This window comes from Panulirus ornatus, chromosome 55 (genome assembly GCF_036320965.1).
Source record: "Panulirus ornatus isolate Po-2019 chromosome 55, ASM3632096v1, whole genome shotgun sequence".
NCBI lineage: Eukaryota > Metazoa > Arthropoda > Malacostraca > Decapoda > Palinuridae > Panulirus > Panulirus ornatus.
In genome coordinates this window covers 24,388,986-24,413,866 of record NC_092278.1, presented here as the reverse complement: position 1 = coordinate 24,413,866, position 24,881 = coordinate 24,388,986, and the positions used below count along the sequence as shown (strand labels likewise).

The 24,881-nt window shown below is 38.9% G+C and overlaps 1 protein-coding gene across 5 annotated transcripts in view; it reads left to right on the top strand.

Annotated features, from left to right (window-relative positions):
• Window positions 1-13,618: 13,618 nt before the first annotated feature.
• The window catches only part of LOC139765587 (uncharacterized), a 106,538-nt gene continuing 95,275 nt past the window's right edge, over window positions 13,619-24,881 (top strand). For all 5 annotated transcript variants that reach the window (XM_071693213.1, XM_071693211.1, XM_071693212.1 and 2 more), the window contains exon 1: window positions 13,619-13,798. The gene's annotated coding sequence lies outside the window, so the exon portion shown is untranslated. The remainder of the gene's footprint in view (window positions 13,799-24,881) is intronic.

Genomic DNA, 24,881 nt, shown 5'->3' with positions numbered 1-24,881 from the left:
TGATAAATTGTTTAATTAGCTACTGTTTTCTTTATATTCTTTTATTTCAATCACAAGGATTTGACATGAAGGTAGACATGTGCAGATATTGGTGTTTTTTAGGAATTCTGTGAAACACTTCTGTATATTGAAAATAGTCGATTTCTGTAGATAAAAAAAGATGAGGCCTGTATTAAGAAATAACAGGAGACAGATTTACTGTGTATCAGGTACACAAGCTTGAGACCAGTAACCCAGTGTGCAGTGCATAACTTTATACTGTATTGCATGTTAAGTAATATACTTGTTATTAAAGCATTTTTGTGTTCAGTTAGTATGGTATCAAATTTAGGCAAGGTCAGTTATTCAGTTTTCCTCAGGCTGAAGTTAGAGAAGGGGAAGTGTATGAATACTACTACAGTGGGTTGAAGCAATTCTTTACACTTTTCTTCATGCTGTGAACAGAGAGGAAAGTTGTTTAAGTTCACTGCCATTGACACATGTGAAACTGTACATAATGTGATTGGCAGTAGTGGAGTGGAGTTGTTACAACATGGTCATTATTATTTTCTCTCTTTACCACAATGACACGATGTTTATTGTAGTTAATCAAATGCTTTACTGAACTATGCTTTACAAGTGATGAATTGCTGTTTTAAGGCTTTTTACTTTGTTTTGTTCTTGAGTTATATTCTTGGTAGCACCACTGGCAGACGATAGATCTAGAGAGAATTACTTTTTAATTATTTTTAATTTCTTATTTTCATTTTGTTAAATGCATTTGGTTGAACCATAATGCTCTCTCCCCACAAATACACAATATCAAGAGCTACAGGTATTAGGGTTCTTACAGCCATTTTCCATAAAAAAAATTTGTACTGTCATTCATTATTGGTCATCAAAATAAATTCACATCATGACATTATACATACAAATGAGTTACCTACTCTCATGTGGCTTCACTATTCTAGTCTAGTAGCTTTGATGAATTTGTAAATTTTCATTATTTGAGAATTGAACCAAAGAATTTTACAGCAGTTCTGTTCTCCAGACAGACATCTCTTGTCACATATTCAATGAAGTCACCCACTCATGTCCTGGAGTTTCAGTTGTACCCTAGAGTGTATGTTTTAACATTTATTAATTTAAGTTTTGCATATTGGTGTTTCAAGGTTCCACCTGCTTGTGGTTATGCTACAAGTGAAGAGACGCCTTTGACAAGATTTTGTCATCAAACAATCTTGCAAGAATCCACTCCAAAGAAATCCATCCTTTCCCAGCTACTGAGTGTAGTGTAACCTTGAGACTGCAGGAAATGGCAAACAAGCTTGGAAATGAGATACTGATGGTGATGATAATTTTCTTACATACTCGTTCACCATTTTCTGCATTAGTGAGGTAGCCCCAGGGATAAACTAAGAATGGGCTTCATTCATTCATTTACTTCACAAAAACCAGACCTTAATCTGGTGATAAATGAGTTATCATTGGGTGGGGGAAGAAAAAGTCACCAGTCTCAGGACTGGAAAAAAGATCAAGAGAATCTTATCAAGTGCTTTTGATGATTGCATTGAAATGTAACTATATTTATCATGTAACCTTTGTCTGGATTTTTGAGAGAGAGAGAGAAAGAAAAGAAATTATACCATTCCAGAACACAATACCCCATATTTAGTTCAAGTATAATTATAATAGTGACTAAGAATGTGCATACATAAAACAAAACTAAAAAGGTTTGTCTTTTGAAAAGTTTGGGGAAAATGGTTTGTCTAATTAAGACAAACTAAATTTAGCTGAATAGGTGAGAGAAACTTTAAGTTGATGAATGCCTAAGAAAAAATAGGTAAGATTAAAGAAAGGAAGACATAGCCAGCTGTGCAAAAGGTAGATGAAACTTTTGGAAAGAATATACGATTATTATCTCTAATTATTATTCTTTCAAGTTTTAATTCATTAAAATGACTGCTAGATGCAGTTGGAGAGTGGATATGAGCAAATGAGGCTATTACTCTGTTCTTGGCATTACTTTGCTGTCATGGGAAATGGCAAATAAGTCTGAAAATGAAATAAATATATAGTTTGTTCTAAACTGGACTGAAGACAGAATTAAGTGGCTTGAAGTTAAATACTATAAGCATCAAAATATTGGTTTACAGAAAGAAAGAGAAGACAATGGAATAATTCACCACAGGTTAGTTCCTTTGCAAAGGAATAAGAAAATACGATTAATCCGAATAGTCGGGCAGTAATTACACTGACACTGTATGGGGAAAGAAATAACGTCATTGAAGGACATGAGAAGGGCAAGGACATGCCGAACTATGTACTAATTATGAGTTACATTATGAGGATCGTTTTTTTTTTATGGGGATGGGTAGAAAGAATGCTTCCCACATATTCCCTGTGTGTCATAGGCGACTAAATGGGGGGGGGGGGGGCAAAGAAATCCTCCCCTCCTGTTTTTAGTTTTCCAAAAGAAGGAACAGGGAAGGAGGCCAAGTGAGGATATTAAATCTAAGGCTCAGCTTCTGCATGTTTCGGTGATCAGTATTTCAAGACCAGAAACTTGGAAAATGTGGGACTAAAGGTTTAGGTATACCTGCGCCTTCATGCTCGCACAGTGAAACGTAAAGATTCGTCTTAACGCACATCCTTTCCCATACGCATTAAAGTTCCTCTGGTGTCGTATGCTCATACCACAGGAGAAATGTGTTCATAACCTGACACCACTGGAATAGTCCAGTGTCATAATCTGATCCCACTGGAAAAGCCAGTCATACCTTGACATGACTGAGATAGTCTAGAGTCGTAGCTTGGCACCACTGGAACAGTCCAGGGTTGTCGCAACCTGATACCACTGGTTTAGTCCAGCGTCACACTTCACACCACTGGGAGAGTTGAGTGTCATTATCTGACACCAGTGGAATAGTCTATAACCTGACACCAACGTGATAATATGGTCATAACTTCACAACGCCTGAATATTCTATGTCTGGATCCAAACTTATAAAGATGGCCTTCCAGTACTTGTGGGTAGAACTGCTGACAGAGAAAGGGAAAGTTAACCAAGAAGAGACGACGACCCCAGTCACTCTAACCTTTCCTCGCTCCCAGCACACACACACGAGAGGTCGCACAACCATGACAAATACAAACAAAGGTACACCAAGTCTTAAGCGTGTGTGTTCGGCAAAACGAAGCCGCCATAGTCAAACAGTTAGGTGGACTGAGTGTGGTCTGGATCCGCACTTCTCATGACCTGAATGTAAAAGCCTGAGTTATGTTCTTTTGTTTCAGTGTTAATCGTGAGCCCTTCCATGTGTTATAGTCTGGTAGGTAGATCGGAAAGCGCTTTTAACTGGAGGGAAGACATGTTAAGCTAAGAGGCAAACAATGTACAGTTATCGCTGAGGTAAGACTTAGCCAGCTAAAGCCGTACATTAATTCTCCTGGGACGTAAGCAGCTTCTACGCAGTGAAGAAGAGTTGCCTTTCAGCTATTCTCCCTACATATTCAGTGGGAATGACGGAATGAAGAAGCGCTCTGACAATCAGATTTCTTTCGTCATGAGGAAGTTACAGGTTTTCATGTTCTCGTTTTCTTGTCATTCTCCTGGTTATCTCTGATTCCAACCATGTCTACGTTTCTTCACAGCGACGCAATATGCAAGACGACATTCATCGTCTAATATTTATTTAGGCAGAGCAAACACGTCTTCAGTGTTGAGAGGGACCCCACAGTCAGGGCCACGCGTCAGTTCTTTCGTCACGTCTTCAGACAATGGGTATTTGAGCCTTGGTCATGGAGAGGAGTCCTGCGGGATGATTTCCACCAGTGTCATATCAATACTAAAAATCTCTCACCAGACGACCGAAACTCCCACTTTTCGAGTTTACACTTAACTTTAAAGGTCGTGGACTTTAGGAGTGTAGATGTCATCATTAGTTCTCATAAGGTAGTCAGTCTTCCAAGATCGGGCAACCTCCTAGGACACGAGAGTAAGCATCCTAGTAGTGGTGGGGACCCTAGCCGTAGCAAACCTCCAGCAGCTGAGGCTTTCAGCCACAAGGTTCTCTGGTCTGTACGCTGTGTAAAGACACATGAATTGTAACAAATAAACAATGTTTGATGAAGGGAAATATTGGCAAGTATTCAGTACACACACACACACAAACCCACACACACACACACACACACACACAAACCCACACACACACACACACGCAAACCCACCCACACACACACACAAACCCACACACACACACACAAACCCACACACACACACACACACACAAACCCACACACACACACACAAACCCACACACACACACACACACACAAACCCACACACACACACACACAAACCCACCCACCCACCCACACACACACACACACACACAGAAAGGTCCGGTAACATCAGTCGACAGGTTCCTTTATGCATTCCTACTTGGGTTTGACACCAGAAGCTGGGTGATGCCCTGCCTGCCTGCCCGTCATCCATACAGACCACGAAGGTGAGGAGAGATTAGGCAAGACAGGTGGACATGTTCCTTCCTGCAGGACAGCCAGCCGACTGGTCAGGTTAAGACGTAATGGGTCTTGCATGAGAGATCAGATGAGGTTACTGGTGATTGCTTGAACAAACGTATAGCCAAACAGGCTGATGTTTATGAGACGAAAGATGAGACACGTTGAGGTTATCTGAGGTTAGCTCCCACACACTGCATTTCATTTCCCACTGGATGGACACAACCACTGCTAATCTTATATCAAAAAATGATATTCCAAGGCAAGTTGGGCCGTTGGACCAGGTCTACTAGGATAGAAGGTGTCCGCTCCTGCTATAACTCCGCGTGCATTCATGAAACGTGAGTATAATGTAAATTTTACACAAAGGAACACGTGAACGAATAAAAAATGTCCTCAGGTGTACAGGTGCACACCCGTGTGGACATAAAGGAAGCCTCCTGACTCGTGAGAAAGATTTAACGGATAATTTTTCACCATTGCGGCAGCGGCGGCGCCTCCAGCCAAGGACGAGGAAAGTCTCCCTTGCGCCGCCAACCGTTGCTTCCAACCGTTGTTTTCCAACCGTTGCTTCCAGCCGTTGCCTCCAACCGTTGCTTCTAACCGTTGCTTCCAGCCGTTGCCTCCAACCGTTGCTTCCAACGCGTTGCTTCCAACCGTTGCTATTTTTCATTAGTCATGTTTATGAAAGTTTTATGATGTATGGAGACATTTACTTTATATATATAGTTCGGAATCATCCTTCTTGAATAATGAAGAAAGATAGTTTGGGAAAATGAATGATGGAAACAACGAACACAATACCTAACCCATTGTAAAAGAAATAGTATTTCGGTTATGGCTAAAGAAAAAAAAAGTGTAAATCAAGATAAGACAAAAAACGAAAGTAAAATACACAAAGATGACCGAAGAGGAAGACAAGGGAAACAAAGAAACGTTGAAGAAGGCAATAATGTTCAGCCAGCACCCAGCTGAGCCGCGTCCCGCCCAAACTGGCTGACGCCGGCCTTGTGGTGTGAACCTTTCTTGCTCGGGTCATCCCCATAGTGAGGATGAGTCCTGCAGGACAGTGAGGATGAGTCCTGCAGGACAGTGAGGATGACTCCGCCAGGACAGTGGTGATGAGTCCTGCAGGACAGTGATGAGTTCAAGAATTAGGATTATTTGAACTAGCAGTTTTAAATAGGGGCGGAAACTAAGGACAATGTAATGGTATACCTTTATTATTGATGCTATTGCGGAAAACGACGGTACGATCCTTGAGCACGACGGCAAGACCCTTTGGGTTAATGTATTGGCCGTTGATCTGACCCTTAAGGGTCAGGTCACAGGCCAAATCAATGAAAGCTAGGATTGCACTATCCTGCTCAAGTTAGATTTTTCATTTTTCTATTTCCACAAAACTCTCTCTCTCTCTCTCTCTCTCTCTCTCTCTCTCTCTCTCTCTCTCTCTCTCTCTCTCTCTCTCTCTCTCTCTCCCTACAGATGCAGGCACACAAAGGCAGGTAGGCCAGAAGGGGGCTAGAGCTTGGGTGTGGTAAGAGAAGGTCGTAACTAACGTGTGTGTGTGTGTGTGTCAGCAGGGGAGGGATCCTATGGTTCTTCTTCCTTCAACAAGGACCTTCCTGGGTCTTTGTTCCCAAGGGGTCGGTGAGAGGCGGGCAGGTATGCAGGGAGAGACAATCTGTGAGAGAGAGAGAGAGAGAGAGAGAGAGAGAGAGAGAGAGAGAGAGAGAGAGAGAGAGAGAGAGAGAGAGAGAACAAGGGAATATTTAGCTTTCATGTTAGATTCTATACATGCATATAAAAGAAATATTTACAAACGCGTCTACAATTACAAGGCAAAGTTGTAACATTCTGAATTCAAACTCATGTAATCATAGCAAAGAAATGAAAAATTATATCAAAGTTTGGTTAAATTCGTGTTAACAGGGTTCTATCGATAGACTTGAGAGATGAATGGTGAAGATCTATCTACCTTACCAGCAATTATTCAGGCTCGGTAGATGATTTGATTAAAATATCTTTACAGCACTGTTTTCTCCCAAGTAAAATTTGTGATTCTTACATATGTAAAGAGTCAGTAATTTTTCTGTTCACGGAAAATAAGTATTGTCATCCAATTTCCCGTGGTAAAATGTGTAGATAATGCTATTTTAACGCACTGAAAACAACACAATCATTAGTGACGTTCAAATGGTAAAGAAATCTACTGTTTAACAAATATCCACAAAACAAAATAGATAAAAAAAACTTGAAGATATGTTTTAGTTTTGTCTTTATTTCGTGAGGATAATTTTATAGAAGATTAATTATATAATGGCTGCGCGGCAGAACAAGAGCGACTTGTGCGCAGGAGTCGTGCTGATGATCAGCTGGAGGACGTAAACAAGACAAGCGTGAGCTGGTCTACGGCCATCATTGTCTTCCTTATGTTACTTCATCAAGACTTGGTATGATAAGCTGTTCACAAACTGCGAGTACAAGTGTCGCGATTCGTACGTAAGTATGGGAAAATAGAATGGTTTATTTGTCGACGGGGAAGTAACAAAGTTCGAAAATGGCGCCTCTCACTCAGCATCGAAATTCTCAAGATATAAAGAACTTCAGATTCAGAATGGCTGTTTTCAGTATTTGTACTTCTATCATTTACTTTGTCAGAAAAACGGGATTAACTTCCTGAAGAGGTACGAAGAAACTCGATAAAAGTAAACAATGAATTTGGCATCAATTTTCCAAAATGATTAACTTCATATTTTGAAAATATTTTTTTTTACAGTCGTCAACAATTAACGTTTTGATTGATATAATATGGATCAGTTGATGCTAAGTTATTATACCCTAATTACCTGTCGCATGATTTGCAAAACTATGGAAACGCAGTTTATGTGTTAGTTTCTTACGCTTAACAATAACAGTTGTATGTAATTAATAAGTACTGTAATGATGCCTTTCAGTACCAAATAATTTCTAGTATTGTTATATGATAATCAGGATTTTAAAGATGCCAAATACCAACGAAGGGGGTACGGAAGAGCGAGCATGTTCCTCAATGTTTAACGCTTTCTTTTTTATTGCATTCCTAAAATTGAAATGATTAGTATGTTGTGACATTGTAGGCTCTAGTGCCTGTACAAAATAGATGCTTTAAAGGTTAATGAGACATTATTAAACTGGATATCTGTTCTGAAAGAAGCAGGAAAGATTGATATATTCCTTGAACTTGATGTAAACTAACGAAGGTTTTACCTTCACTTTCTATATGTCGCATTTATCAGGCATGTGTGAGAGAGGTGCAGTGATGCCACTTCTGACATTCATGCACCTCTCTTCCTGCCGGCGGCCGCTGGTGTCTGCTACTTTCATCTACTCATTTCTCTTGTTTAAACAGCGTCACTCTCAAGACTCTCATCTATATATGTTCCTTTCAAGTCTTTTTTTATCTACTTGGTAAACATATTTCAATTTACGGTTTTAAGTAATGGGGACTATTGACACCTAAAACTCATCACAGAGCCTCTTAGGATCCGAAACTCATTAAAAACTTAGAATCCCTAACAGAACTCCTTAGGACCTCAAACACGAAAAGGATTCCTTAAGGCCAAAGCCCATTACAGAACCCCTTAGGATCTAAAACCCATGAAAAAATCCCATAGGTTCCAAATAGCACACTAACCCTATCAGTACCTAAACCAATGTAACAGCAAAGTTTATACAGTAACATTTGAAGATTTAAAGGCAGTATCAAGGTTCATTGAAGTGATTGATTTAAAAATTTTTTGATAAGTGTCCTGACGTGCGATCCATTAATTTATTAAGATCGTCATACTAATCGTCAGAATTCCAGAATATGGCTTTGAAACCATGTTTACGGACTGACTAGGATTGTAAACCTCGTAGACTCCTTTGCTCAGTAAGATCACAGTTACATTAAGATTCTGTGTCCCTTTGAATTCTAGGTTTATTGTGATTCCATGGGAGTGTTCATTCCCCTGCTACTGGAAGTAGCGCCGTTATAGGCTGCGGGAGCCTCGAGAAAGAGGTCCTGGGTAATAACATCAAGACTCATAGAAATTGATCCTGGGATATATATATATATATATATATATATATATATATATATATATATATATATATATATATATATATATATATATATAAGGTAATTAGTGATTTGCTGTTATGTAGGATGAAGTAATGAGAGTTTAGGTACGAGAGTACGGTGGACGAATCTTACTACACCGTAAGGTTGAGTGCGGAAGGAACCAGGTAAGATGGCCGGGTTTCACAACGTCATGATCCCTGTCTGCTGGCCGTCAACAACCCTCCATTATGTTGTCTTTGATGATGCAACGCCTGGAAGATGTTCACGATGTATCCTGGATAATCCAGACAGTAGCCGCTGGTGCGTGGAAGTCTTCATACAGAAGATTGTAAAGCCTGCTTATTCCAGAAAGGGAAGCCGATTCGATTCATACAGAAGTTTGTGTTAGGATGCCGATAGCCTGACGTTATAACCGTGTTGATTTTAACTAAAAATCCACCTTTTGAAATATATTGTTACATCAAACCGGTTATGTTATGATCATGTTAGATTTGCATAGTGTATGACTGATTTTAAGCTAGGTTTCTTTCTCATCTCTGCCATGGTGTAGCCCTAATCTGGACCCATATCTATTGTAGTCTAGATCTGGTTAGATCATAGCTTTAGTCCCAGCCTAGTTAGTGTAGTGCTGGTCGTAACCGAGCTGTCACGGATTTATCCGGTCCCGTCTTATTGTAGGATGGGCATCCCAGGCTTAGTATATTCCATCTACACTTAAAAAAAAAAAGAAGGATTGCTACCGTCTGAGCTCATCCTGCCTGGTTGTTACAAGTTCTGGGGATGCGCTTGGCACAACCTTGGCCGATCATTAACCTGGGAAGGTGAAATGTTTATCTCTGTGTTTTTGCAGCGAAGTCCTTGAGGGACGCTGGTTCCAGCCTCCTCTGCCGACGTGGGGTATATGAGCCTTGGATTTTGATTTTGCCTCAAACGCGATTATGGTATATAGATGTACTCACTATTGTACTGGCTTTAAAGTGGAGGACCCACGTGTGTTATTCTTCCTCGCCTTCAGTTTAGTTGGTGGATATCGTTAGAGAGAGAGAGAGAGAGAGAGAGAGAGAGAGAGAGAGAGAGAGAGAGAGAGAGCATTCAAAAAACATAGTGCCTTCCTGTACTGTATGCAACTTACTACCCCAAGGCCAAAGTGTCCATTTGCATAGGAAAGTCCCGCTTCCTGAAGTGTTCAACTCAAGCATTATTGGCAGAAAAGAAGAGACGGGATAAGGTGGGAGTGCTGGTGCGTTGTTGCTGTGAAGGAAGACAGTAACGTCTCGAAAAATAAATGGTTATTATATTTCCCATATCTCACTTACTTAACCTCTTTATTGGAGTTTATATATATATATATATATATATATATATATATATATATATATATATATATATATATATATATATATATATATATTATCCCTGGGGATAGGGGATTAAGAATACTTCCCACGTATTCCCTGCGTGTCGTAGAAGGCGACTAAAAGGGGAGGGAGAGGGGGGCTGGAAATCCTCCCCTCTCGTTTTTTTTTTTTTTTCCAAAAGAAGGAACAGAGGGGGCCAGGTGAGGATATTCCAAAAAAGGCCCAGTCCTCTGTTCTTAACGCTACCTCGCTAATGCGGGAAATGGCGAATAGTTTAAAAGAAAAAAAGAAAATATATATATATATATATATATATATATATATATATATATATATATATTACCCTGGGGATAAGAGAGAACGAATACTTCTCACGTATTCCCTGCGTGTCGTAGAAGGCGACTAAAAGGGAAGGGAGCCGGGGGCTGGAAATCCTCCCCTCCAGCTTTTACTTTTCCAAGTATTTAGGGAACTGAAAATCCATACATTTTCCTTTCCACTTTATGTAGTTTATAGATACATCATGCACTTCCCATTGTAGATAATGTTTTACTGTTGCTCTTTAGTTTTGTTTCCTAGTTCTTTGGTACATTTTTTGAGCCTACTCATACCACCATTTATTCTCTGGTTTTAGGTTGTGTAAATAACATGGTGAAAGAAATGGCCTAACTCTAGCACGTTATTATCTGTGAATCCACGTTGGAACATTCTGGGACACGTGAACCACTTTGGAGAGTTTAACCCACGTCTTCCCTGGAGCAAAACTTAGTAAGATTTGATCAACACGTACATGTATGCATGTAGCCTGTCTCTGTTATAATGTAATTCCACTGAGACAGACTGTGAATATTACTTTGTTACTTAAGTAGTTGTATTAATACGTGTTTGTAAGTACTTTAATGTTCTGTTTTTCTGAATGTATATTTTGCATGAATATACCGATGCTCGCATGGTGTCCTGAAGAATTACCTGATGTTCGTCATACTGAGAAGGTAAGGAACCCATCCATGGTCGTGATGGTAAATATCTGAGAAGCTTGTTTCTATTTTTTTTTTTTTCTGTAAACCACTTCGGTTTTAGTATGTTAAGTACTGGTATAAGTTAAGTGCTATGTTAACATACTTCACAGTCAGAAACTGGTGTCACCAACTACGTCATTTTGTCATCAAAGGCCAATATTGCGGACATGGATGATCCAAGCAGGCTGGTGCTGCCAGCACTGTCAGTCGTAGTTTTCATATATCATCACAATCATGTCTCACGGACACAGCTCCTCAAGGATGGTTCTTGTATTGTTTGGGTTGTCCTTGATACTCAAGTATGTCCCGTAATGTGTGGTGTGTTGTCAGTTGGGAAAAATTCTCGAGTAATTCAAGTTTATACAATCATCAGCAGTAGCATCTTCTCTTTTTTTTGTATCCGGAATTAGTATCACCTTGAGTTACGTATTAAGCCAGGAAAGGTAGATCCGTCTCCTACATGTGTAACACTTGAAAAGTTAACGAAACTGGATACGTAACGGTGTTCACAAACTAATCGTCCTACCATTGTTAACTGAACTTGGGTACTGTTCATCACGAACCTAAGAATTTGTGTAAGAAGTATCTGGCATTTATTTTTTGTCATGTTTTCCTGTATTTACTTATTCATTGTCGACGATGGTTGTGGTCTTTCGCCTAATATGTCTGTTTAGTTGCAAGTTTATGTTCGTAGCTATCATTTGACATTTTCACCTCTGGATGTTGTGACTAGGTTAGGTAAGGTACAGAGGCTAACCTTCAGTGTCTTAGCCGAGCTACGTTATCATGGGATCAGTGGGTCAGAGGTCGAGATCACCTTGTAATTGTAGCAGTGACTTGGAATGACTGACCATCTCGTTCGAGTGAAGGAAGCTTAACAATACCTCGTTAAGTTTCCTGAAAACAGGAAAGATTATGAAGATGAGTGAAAATGTTCCCTTGAATATCGCAAAACTATAGAAACAGATAACAAGGAACAGAACTTACGAAAAGTCTTCCATATTTCCTTAAGACGTGTATGTACCTTGCATATAGTCGAGATGTCAATTATTATCATCATATCGTTCCTAGTGGTGAACTATAGTAATTGATTGTGTTCTATTGGACCTTTTGTGTTGGAGTATTCTCCTCTGAAAGCTGTTGAAGTGATCATTTTAACGTTCTTTTTAAGTCGGCTTTACACTTACAACGATATACCAAAGAATTCTTTTTTCATAGTCTCGCGGTTCACAGAGTTCAGGCGCCTAGCCTCATGATCTTACCGTTCAAATTGTTCATTCCCAGATATCTCGGTGCTGGGTGACCGATGAATCTGATGTTCACGTTGTTTAGTTTCTGAAATACGATGACGGAACCAAGGATGATAGTTCTCTTATGTAAGGGCTACAGTAATATAATAACTTCTTGCCTGCAGGGACTTGAGACCATTAGGTTGACGACGTACTACCTGAAGTTCGTTAACATTTAAAGATGTATCTAGTTAAATACGATAGCCGTAGTAAGTACGAAACCTCTTCCCATCATTATGCTAACTAGAGTAAGAGAACTTTAGGCCTTATTAACTAAACGATGACAACTGTGGTAGGTACAATTATCATTAAATACGTTTACTGATACTTGAGTGTGTTAATGATAGAAGCATCTTGCTTGAAGAATCAAACGTCCAGGTTGAAGAAATGTCACACCGTAGCGACTGTCATATGAGACCGTGGTAACACTGAGAGAGGAGTTCGACCCTCTAACTTACTCTCATTCAGTAATTGCGTTTCCATCCTTATCACAGTAGCAAACTGGTCATTGTATGAACGAAAGATTGCTAGGAAAGATGGGGAAATGTATTCTGTATTTCCAGCATGTATGGCGCAATCATTTTCAAATTCAATGGTGGTTCCCAGACATAATGATGATGGTATGTGGCACTCCGCAAAGGTGCTGAAGGTTGTGAAGTTCGCTGATGGAAGCCTCACAGGAAACGAAATTTTTAAGTTTACCCTCCTTGAATTGTGCTTATTTTCGTTGTAAATGGTGAACAGATTAAGAATTCTGAGGACGAGGAAAGCGAGGTCAACAAAGTAATGGAACTGAAAATACATTGTAGTAACTAAGATAGCACAAGAAATGGCTTTCTTAATAATTACTTTTGACAGAATACGGCATAACAAAACCATTGGGTGAATGACCAATGATTTCCCTGTAACTCGTCGTAAGAATCTTTGGGATGTTTAGGGAGAACTAAATCGTTCAGAAAGTTGATAAAGGAACATGTAAGTTAAGGTCACTGAAGTCTTGCTTTACATTAATGTCTTAAGTGATGTAGTTTAGGGTGGCTACATTGGCTTGGCTCTTTAACGGTCGGTTGTCCTTGGCGGTTGTCCGAAGCAAATTGGTTCTGAAGCATGGCTGTTCCGTTAAGTGGAGGATACCCATTTTATAAGGGGCAAAAAGGCGTTGGGGACGGCATGAGTATCCTATAATTATGAACCGTAAGCTGACCAAAGTTCTTTGGGTATGTTTCCATAATTCGAGGTTGTTTGGTACAAATTGTTGCTTTTTGGTTCTAAGGTGGTATGGACTCATGATATGGTGCTTCGAATGTACGGTGGTTTGTAAGAAAGTGGTAGCGACTCCACTCCAGTTGTTGACGAAGGGTTGAGGTGGCAGCAGTACTGCCGTCCTTCTCTCGGTGCAGTACCAGGGAAAAGTGTCAGTAGTGACAGAGATCAGACAAGTTACGCTGGATCTGCGAAATACATTGAGGAGGTCATTCCCGGAGACGTGTAGTGACGAGTGCATTGACATAATGGTAGCAGGTTGGTGTGTTTGGTCTGATTATCGGGACAGATTCATAATTGCCAAGTCTCTTCTCTATCCATACAGGCGTGCAGATGGCCGCTGCTCATTGACACACACATAATCACTGCTCTAGCCGACAAGAGATGTTGCTATTTGGTGCCTCCGTATATGTTGCCATTTCATCCTTACGTAAGCTTTGCTCTTGTCTTCCTATATGTTGCCTTCATTATGTCCCAAGGCCAGTAGATATGCCCCAGGTACACTGCGCAGGGCGACCGCGATGAGCAAATACCCTCCTGAGGGAAGAGTTTCCTCACACCACGTACATCTAACTGTCTTGCTTGGCGACACGTCGCTCGCTCAAGGATTGCTGTTAGAAATTTCCTATTATCTTTATTTATTGACTGTTGTCTGTTTATCCACACTGCATAACTTTATTTCTATATTGATGTTTGGAGTATTCTCTCATGAAATTTAGATCAATTTCATTTGGTATTTATAATGTACAGCATGATATCTTAATTAGACTCAGGTTGAATAGATATTGGTTATGATATACATAAAAATAATAGCGTTAACGTTATACGTTAAATATATGCACCACAGAGGCAAAGGAACGAAAAAATAATTACATAGGTTTTCCTGGAAAGGTTAAAAACATAATGCTGAGAACCATATACAGATGATTTTATCTAAATTGCATTTGCGGAGGAGACAGAGGAACGGTTGTTACATGGCACTTGTTGCGTTTTCCACTGAACACTTGAACTGAGAAATTAATTTCCCACGTTAGGAAGAAGGCTGTGTCATTCCTTTATAGTGTATGTATGTATTAAATGATGATAATCACTGCAAGGAATTCTCAAGAATGATGGAAGTGAGGATGTGAAGATCATAACTTGGTATGGTTGTAGTATTATCAGTCGTTGTTGTGGAATGATAGACACTTATAGTTGCTCTGAGAACTCGAGCTAAGAAAGAGTCCTGATGTTTGTGTGTTAGTTATTTGTCTGTTGTCTGGTTATTTATGTCTGTTATCTGGTTATTTATGTCTTATCTGGTTATTTATGTCTGTTATCTGGTTATTTATGTCTGTTATCTGGAGTGAGTGGGGGTTTACGCTTTCCCATCCTCTGGACTTCCTCTGCCGTCTTACATGTACGTCCTATTTGTATGTGACGTCGTGAGAGTTTACACTCGTGTTACTCCGGGTCTTAACCTTATACATATGTATGATGTCCTTACTCTTGTGTATGTGTATACACACACACACACACACACACACACACTATCCTAACCCCTGGTACCCATTTGTTGGCAAGCCCCGAGAGGAGTGTTTACACCTGGGATGGGTGTGGGCCGGATCTGTGATAACCATTTTACCAAGGAGTAGTGTGTGTGTGTGTGATTCCGGTGCGTCATGTAGATGTTGAACATGTCTGTGCTACACCAGTGGGGTGAGCGTGCATCACGACGGGAATTGAGATTATTACATGCTAATATAAGGTGCGTTAGTACTGTCGTTCGTTGCCATCCTGTGTCATAATTACGCCATTTTTTATTTATGCTGTTAAGCAGGAAATACTGTAGAATAACAGTTAACCGGATTTTTTTTTTCTTTTAAGTTAGAAAGGCGTATAGTGAAATAGCATGAATTAGCCTGAGGCAAGATGACGTACGTTCCGTAATTACGTAGATTACGCCTACGTTGTCAACATGCAATTAGTGATGATTGTATTGTTTCCTGGATGCTGAATCTCGCGCTCATAAACGGTTCAGTAATTTTGTGATGGTCATAATTAGTCTGGATTCTCATATTCTGAGCGATACTCGAGATACGTTGTTACTCGCTTTTGACAACCCAGGGAGAGGATGTGTAGGTACCAGTGTAAATAATGGTAGTGTTAATCAATAACTGGAAACCTCTCGCTATAATACGTGGGCTGGGCCGCCGAGGTCGTGTGTAATGAACGTAATGATGGTAAGAGCTGTTATTCAGAGGCAGTTGTTATAGAGCTAAATATATCGTTGGTGGAGGAATCGTCTTCACTATTATGATGCTCACGGCCATTATCATCATCATCACCATCATTTAGCAAAATACTATCACCATTCTCACTATCACCATTCTCACTATCATCATTCTCACTATCATTCTCACTATCATCACTACTATTTTTAATCTTAAACGCCGCACCATTCTGAGCAACAGGTGAGGGTAAATATACCATCAACTGTTCCTACCCGTGACCTGTTTGAATCCTTGTTTGGGGCCACGAATTCCTTGGTCTTCCACACCAATAATCCATGACCATGGCCTCTGCGCGGACAATGACGCTCTTTAAGATCGAGTGGAGGAGAAATTTCTTTTTAACATTAATTCATTTTTTTTTTTTTTTTTGTTACTGAAGTGGACACAACTTAGTAAGATGCTTATGTTAACGGACAAGGTAAACAAGTTACTCCTGGTTTACAGAGCAGTGATAGAAGGTATCGTAATTAAATTGTTTGCTGAACGTTGACGGACTAGTTTGATTCGAGGCAGTGTTTGCAGGCCGGTGATTGGTTGGTCACATGAACGAAACAATCGTTGAGAAAGTAAATATACGTCATCCTTTTGTATCCAGCTCGCTCGTTTTCACGCAGTATAGCCGCCATCTTTATCTATCGTGTATTTTAGGAAGTATATCATTAACGGAGACCATCCTCTGGGTCTGTCAGACTCACTCTTCTCGAATTACGTTGGTTCTGTGGTTTCCTATATGTGTGCGACCAGTTCAGACATGGCTGACGGCGGGTGTTTCACTCTGTGCTTCTATTCTTTCTTTGTATTTTATGTTATGTCTGATAGAACCAATGGATAGTGATAGTGTGGGGTGTAGATAATGATTAATGAATAAGAAATGGCCTACAGATCATGGTAATGCAGGAAAGATTTTAATCTTGTAAGAAGCCGGTCCTGTAACGAATAGTTTTTGTACTCTGTTGGATATATTTTTTTCAAGTCGATTTATCAAATTTAATTAGATATTTTCCTTTTTCTATTTTTAAATCTTAAGGTAAAGTAAGGCTAAAAGTTGATGGATTTTTTTTAAAGAGATTGCAGGTAAAAATTCCCCAGCGAGACTTTTGAATCCAATGATGGTGAACGCGAATTTAAGTTACTAGAGTCGGGAGGAACCTCCAAGGTGTGCTGGTCCGTCAACGATCCACGAGTTGACACATAACGCTCTCTTATTATCATTATTAGTTTGGGAGATGGAATACGTTATCCTGAATGGTATGTTAGCACTGAAATGTTTGCCTTGTGTCACAGTATTTATGCCTAAGTAAACATACTTTGACAAGAAGGGGAAACTGTGTGAAATATAAACTCTTGGTAGAGGGAGACGTAACCCCACCCAGCTACCTTCCTGTTTTTGCTACACTAAGGAGGAAAAAAAATGCCATAATCAAATTTGTGAGCATTCAGACCAGTAACGCTGATGACTACAATATCCTCCTGAGGAGCTTAAATATATTCAACATAGATGAAGAATTTAAGTGGAGGCTGATCTATCAAAAATGAGACGACCTGGTAATTAAATTTTCCATACACTTTCATCTTAAAATGAGTTAGATTATTGGGAATATTCCAGAAATTAGTAAGTAAGTAAGTATATATGGAAGGCAGGTGCGATTTGAGTCCAGGTTCAGAAATCTTTAGTCTTATGTAAGAAGGAAGCATAAGTATATAATATTTCGTGATTTTTAAAATTATTAGTAATTTTCTTAATTTTATGAATAGTTTAAACATTTAATACGTAAGGTCTTAAGATTCTTGAAAGTTTTTATCAGAGTAAAAAGGAAATATACTTTATAAATGTTAAACAAAATTCTGTTTACAACATTTCTCGTAAGTTGTACCTCTTACTGGTAACGTGTGATAAATGTCAACAGTTTTGAGGGGAAATCTGCAGCTGGTTTCATCACGACAGTCATCAGGTCTAGGAAGAAGACCTGAACAAACTGGTTGATATTAGCTCCACACAGTAATTACGTTCGTGACCTTGAGAAATGCAGCCATATTCGGACATACTCTGGTCAACAACAGCTGTATCCATTTTCTTTGTCTCGTGTTGAGTCATACTAAAGTTATATTATTTAACATATCATGAACGTAAATGTTTACAAATGATAGTAGTAGTTTGTAAGCACAAGAGGAGGAATACATGCACAGGTATGAGCTGCGGGCAGACGTACAACTAACCTGTCTATATTAATATTTTTGTTAATCACTTTGCACATTTGTAATAGTTATGGTGGTTAGATTATAGTTATAAAACTAAAATAAAATTGGGAATTCCTTGTTCAGCGTGCATTTATAGCCGAAGTATTACGTGATACTTCATCTTCAGAGGTTAATGTACGAGACGCGTTTGTTTGTATTTAAATGTTGTTACTGGACGGGGAGGGAGTTTTGCTCTCGGTGGGCCACATTTTTCATAAATTCTTTGCTATAATACATTTTAAACTTCTACACGATGTGTGCATTGACAACGTCTTTTTCATGTTATTTCATTCGTTCATCGCTCATTGTATAATCGTACTTCTGTACTTTTAACAGCTTTCTTACTGAATTTCATGTCGTGTGGTGGTTCCATCCCTACGTCTTTCAGAGAGCTGGCCACTGTCTACGACATCTGTCTGGTTTAGAAATAAAAAGGTTGTTGGTCATGTCGATCCCCCCCCCCCTCTCTCTCTCCTCTTTGTCAGGGTGGGAAAATGGTCATATACATTTCACAATTTTGTTAAATATTTGTTACCTTCGTCTAGACCTTCAGATCTTTATTCTCCTCTAGGTGCGGTAAACAAACCCGAGAAACCTATCCCAGTTTTGGTCATGCCAGTGAATGACACCCCGAGCGCGCGCACACAACCTGTGCCAGTAATGGCACCCCAAGGATACACGCCTGAGAGCAGATGGTTATTGACAAGAGCTTGTGTGAAGCTTAGTCGTAGTGATTTACACACACACACACACACACACACACACACACACACTGTAGAACTCTGGTGTTAGGTGACTATATCAACTCCTCTGTTCCTCTCCCATAGAGATTCCTGAGACTAATTTCTTGCTCAATAGAAGTCAATTTGAGGCCATTTCACTGCATCCCATCCTCAATACTTTTCATTTACTGTTTAATTTCATCACCCAAATATCAGACCAATTTTGGAGTCTCTCTAGGTCACTGCATATTGATGCAATCTTCTCTACTTTTCACTTCCTTCATGACATTTGTGTCGTCTTTAAACACGTTGAAATAGGAGTCTATCTCATGTGGCAAGTCACTTGCATGGATCAACAACAACGGTTCCAGAGCAGAATCCTGCGGCACTCCACTGGTGACTCCACCCCTCTTAAAATGGCTCCTTTGCGTCCTTTGTTCCCATTCAGTCCGATAAGCTATCCATCGAAGGAGTCTCCCTATTCCTGTCTAGTGATCCAGCATCTTAAACTTCCTCCTGTGCGGTTGTGTAAAATGTCTTCCGGCAGTCCTGATACAGTCCACACATCCTTCTCTTTTGTTTAAGACCGAGCTCCTTTTCCCTTAGAGATCTGAAAGGTTCGTTGAACATGACCTTTTTCACTGAAAGCTTTTCTCATGTTTAGTTAATCTCTCCTCAGCAGGGACTCATCCATATGCATTTTGATTATCTCATCCAGAATCTTACACATCACACTCGTCAGTGTGGCAGATTGTGTTCTTGGGGAGCCGTTTTTGAAACGGGTGTGTTCTTAGGGCGCCATCTCTGATATAGGTCGAGAGTAATCTCTGGGCTTCATAACTGGCATAGGTCGACCCAAGGGATCTTTCATCTGTATTAGTTGAATATGAAACATTGAGTGACTTTCATATGAAAACGTTGTCGGCTCTTGAGAATAGTACGTAAGTTAGTATGATAGAAAATTTGTGAAATTATTATTAATTTGAGTAATTTTGTATCCTAGAGAAATACTTTAATGTATAAATTTAAGGGTGTTGGGGAAAAAATTTAGATTATAGATAATGTAAGTGATTATAATTATATTTTTTTTACATTAGTATATCGTAAATAAATGGAATAATTTTTAGATTTTAATAAAAGAATATATTAAACTCATTGCTGTCAAGAGAGTGCATGTGGTATCGTATGACAAGTTGAATAATGATAAATGATGGACAATTTTGAGGCAGACAGTCACCCGCTGATTTCATCACAACGGTAATCAATTTGGCTTTGTATAAGATTTTAAAGAAAAACGATATGAATGTACTTGTACTCTTTCCAGTCACACTCGCACTCTTCCTGCCGATATCATCAGTACATTCCTTTTTTCATTTAGATTTTTCTTCCCATGTCGCATGCATCCATAATCCATCTTCTGGCCATGATGAACCAGGCAGTCGATAGGCATTGAGTTGAAATAACAAATCATATAAGATATATATCTGCCCGCAGCTTATTCCATCTTATAAGTTCTCGACGTGTTCCTCATATATAAACATACAAAGTCTAATTTTGGAGAATTTTCAGCAGTGTGATAATGGGAAAGTATGACGTACAGTAAGCGTTACATGGTACAGCTCGGGTTTTTGTCAGTATTCGTATGTAACAGTGACTAAGCTCGTAGGTGGCTGTGCTTTATTTCAATTACTTTCTTATTTCAGTGATTGTTTTTGGTTCGTTGGACTTAATCCAAAAATTTTCAGACAGTGTATAAACTGTTGTGAAATAACAATAATAATGCAGATTTAGGCTATTTTATATATAAAATTATTTAATGTTTGAATTAAGAAGTATATGATTATATTATTAATTAATGATTTGAAGTTATTTATACTTAAAAGTGTATTAAAAACAAATAATTTTTAATACCAAAGTTTTCGTAAGTATAAAGAAAAACAATTGGAGTAGTTGATAGATATTGGAGAAATATATTCATAGTCCTGTACCAGTTAGTAGAATGTGCCAGCGAAACAGATAATGCTATTAAATGGGCAACAATTTTCGTTAATAGACAGTAGTTACACGAACTCATTAAGAAATTTGATATTGAGAGCCCTCCGTAAGATGTGATGGCAGGAATATTCAGTTGCTGGCAACTCTCACAATTTGATCATAGGCTTGGTAGCCCATTGACTTTTTTTTTTTTTAAGCATTTCGTTGAATTGTAACTTAACACGAAACGCGCAGTTAATTGTTGAAATGTAACTTAACACGAAACCAAGAAAATGGAAGAAGTTGGTGGGTTGTAACTGCGAGTGACGATGACTGCGTTTGTGTCTGTCATGACCATGACACTTGTGGGGTAACGATGGTAAGTTTGTTGATTATCTTTTAATAATTGTGGGCTATGGATAGAGATGTGCGCAGGAGGATGGATGTGCTGGAAATGAGATGTTTGAGGACAATGTGTGGTGTGAGGTGGTTTGATCGAGTAAGTAACGTAAGGGTAAGAGAGATGTGTGGAAATAAAAAGAGCGTGGTTGAGAGAGCAGAAGAGGGTGTTTTGAAATGGTTTGGGCACATGGAGAGAATGAGTGAGGAGAGATTGACCAAGAGGATATATGTGTCGGAGGTGGAGGGAACGAGGAGAAGAGGGAGACCAAATTGGAGGTGGAAAGATGGAGTGAAAAAGATTTTGTGTGATCGGGGCCTGAACATGCAGGAGGGTGAAAGGAGGGCAAGAAATAGAGTGAATTGGAGTCATGTGGTATACAGGGGTTGACGTGCTGTCAGTGGATTGAAGCAAGGCATGTGAAGCGTCTGGGGTAAACCATGGAAAGCTGTGTAGGTATGTATATTTGCGTGTGTGGACGTGTGTATGTACATGTGTATGGGGGGGGGGGGGGGTTGGGCCAGTTCTTTCGTCTGTTTCCTTGCGCTACCTCGCAAACGCGGGAGACAGCGACAAAGTATAAAAAAAAAAAAAAAAAAAAAAAAAAAAAATTGTTGTCCTGACGCCGGCGACAGACTTTATCAAAATGTTGACATAATTATCTGTGATTTGTGTGTGAGATGTTACCATAGCAACAACTCTTAAAAATACTTTGTAATCGTATGAGTAACATTGGTCAACTATGCTTGTCTTTTTACATTAAAGTAATTAGTTTAGTCATAAGAGTCGGCTTTTTATTTTTATATTTTTGAGTAATATAAAGACATGTACGTATTAGTAAAAGATAATATTAATTGAATATAAAATGAAATATTTAGATATTTATTATTGATTGTGTACACAGATGTATAGTTTTTGGAATGTTTCTCAAGTATCATTTTCATGAGAAAATTCAAAGGCAATTTTTTTTTAACTTCGAACATCCAAGAATGATATATTTCACTTTTAACGTAAAGTATGTTTATTATGCTCAGGTGATAGATGCTATTTCAGTAGAAAATACTTAAGATTTATAACTGACCGACGAAGTGTTAACTCTAGCAATTGCTCTTCAAAAGAAAACCAAAATGGCATATAATCGTGAGCATTGTCTACACGGGTCGATATATATTGATATGATCACGCTAGTTCTTGTTGATGGTGAAACCGCACTTCAGTAGGAGTTAGGATATTTTTCTTTATCAATTCTTCACTATAAACGTTTCGCATGAGTACATTCCTTTTTTCATTTAGATTTTTCTTCCCATGTCGCATGCATCCATAATCCATCTTCTGGCCATGATGAACCAGGCAGTCGATAGGCATTAAGTTGAAATAACAAACCATATAAGATATATATCTGCCCGCAGCTTATTCCATCTTATAAGTTCTCGACGTGTTCCTCATACATAAACAATACAAAGTCTAATTTTGGAGAATTTTCAGCAGTGTGATAATGGGAAAGTATGACGTACAGTAAGCGTTACATGGTACAGCTCGGGTTTTTGTCAGTAATGGTCCGTTCTTTGGGTGAACTGCTGCTGACGTAGGTTGGATGTGTGTGCTCAGGGTTGCCATTACTGGCACAAGGGGATTCGTATGTAACAGTGACTAGGCTCGTAGGTGGATGTGCTTTATCTCAATTACTTTATTTTTCTTCAGGAATTGTTTATGGTTCGTTGGATTTAATCCAAAAATTGTCAAGATAGCGTATAAACGGTTGTGTAATATAATAATGATGCAGATTTAGGCTATGCTATATTCAAAATTATCTAATGTTTAAATAAAGAATAATATGATTATATTATTAATTAATGATTTAAGATTATTTATATTTAAAGTTTTATTAAAAACAAATAATTTTAGATATCAAAGTTTTCGTAAGTAGAAAAGAAAACAATTGGAGTAGTTGATAGATATTGGAGAAATATATTCATAGTCCTGTACCAGTTAGTGGAATGTGGCAGCGAAACAGATAATGCCATTAAATGGGCAACAATTTTCGTTAATAGACAGTAGTTACACGAACTTATTAAGAAATTTGATATTGAGAGCCCTCCGTAAGATGTGATGGCAGGAATATTTAGTTGCTGGCAACTCTCACAATTTGAACATGGGCTTGGTAGCCCATTGACTTTTTTTTTTTTTTAAGCATTTCGTTGAATTGTAACTTAACACGAAACGCGCAGTTAATTGTTGAAATGTAACTTAACACGAAACCAAGAAAATGGAAGAAGTTGGTGGGTTGTAACTGCGGGTGACGATGACTGCGTTTGTGTCAGTCATGACCATGACACTTGTGGGGTAACGATGGTAAGTTTGTTGATTATCTTTTAATAATTGTTGTCCTGACGCCGGCGACAGACTTTGTCAAAATGTTTACATAATTATCTGTGATTTGTGTGTGAGATGTTACCATAGCAACAACTCTTAGTTAAAGATACTTTGTAATCGTAAAACATTGGTCAACTATGCTTGTTTTTTATATTTTCTTAAAAGTAATTAATGTAGTCATAAAAGTCGGCTTTTTATTTTTTTTATTCTTGAGTAACAGACATATGCGTATTAGTAAAAGATGATTTTAATTGAATATAAAATGAATTATGTAGATATTTATTATTAATTGTGTACACAGATATATAGTTTTTGGAATGTTTCTCAAGTATCATTTTCATGAGAAAATTCGAAGGCATTTTTTTTTTAACTTCGAACATCCAAGAATGATATATTTCACTTTTAACGTAAAGTATGTTTATTATGCTCAGGTGATAGATGCTATTTCAGTAGAAAATACTAAAGATTTATAACTGACCGACGAAGTGTTAACTCTAGCAATTGCTCTTCAAAAGAAAACCAAAATGGCATATAATCGTGAGCATTGTCTACACGGGTCGATATATATTGATATGATCACGCTAGTTCTTGATGGTGGTGAAACCGCACTTCAGTAGGAGTTAGGATAATGTTTTCTATTAATTCTTCACTGTACACGTTTCGTACACAGTTCCTCATTAGGTGTCTGTGTAAACAATTCACAAGACTAGTTATGATGGTCGTTACAATATATATAAGATAGCGAAATTATTTTGGTGTATTTTTTTCCTCGCCAGACGATAGAATTCTGTACAGTTCTTGCTGCTTGGTTGCTAGACTTCTATTGATATGGTCACACCACTAGAGGTGTGTGGTATGGTAAGGTCACACCACTAGAGGTGTGTGGTATGGTAAGGTCACACCACTAGAGGTGTGTGGTATGGTAAGGTCACACCACTAGAGGTGTGTGGTATGGTAAGGTCACGCCACTGGAGGTGTGTCGTGTGGTGAGGTCACACACTGGAGCTGTGTTGTATGTTGAGGTCACACCACTGGAGGTGTGTGTTGTGTGTTGAGGTCACACCACTGTAGGTGTGAGTTGTGTGGTACGGTCACACCAGTGGATGAGTGTGTTGTGTGGTAAGATCACACCACTGGAGGAGTGTAAAGGTAACAATGTTTTGCAAGTGTTACTGACCTTCGTTGTGTACCGTAAGTTACAACTTTCATACAGGTTAGGTTAAGCAACGAGACCACAGGAGCCGTTCTCATTAAGGTCATAACTCGTGTATACTAGCAACGTGTAGATGAGCCGTAGTCCCAGCCGTGTGTTGTCACACTAGTGGCCCGAGGTCGCACACCCCAGGGCACGTTACTTTCTC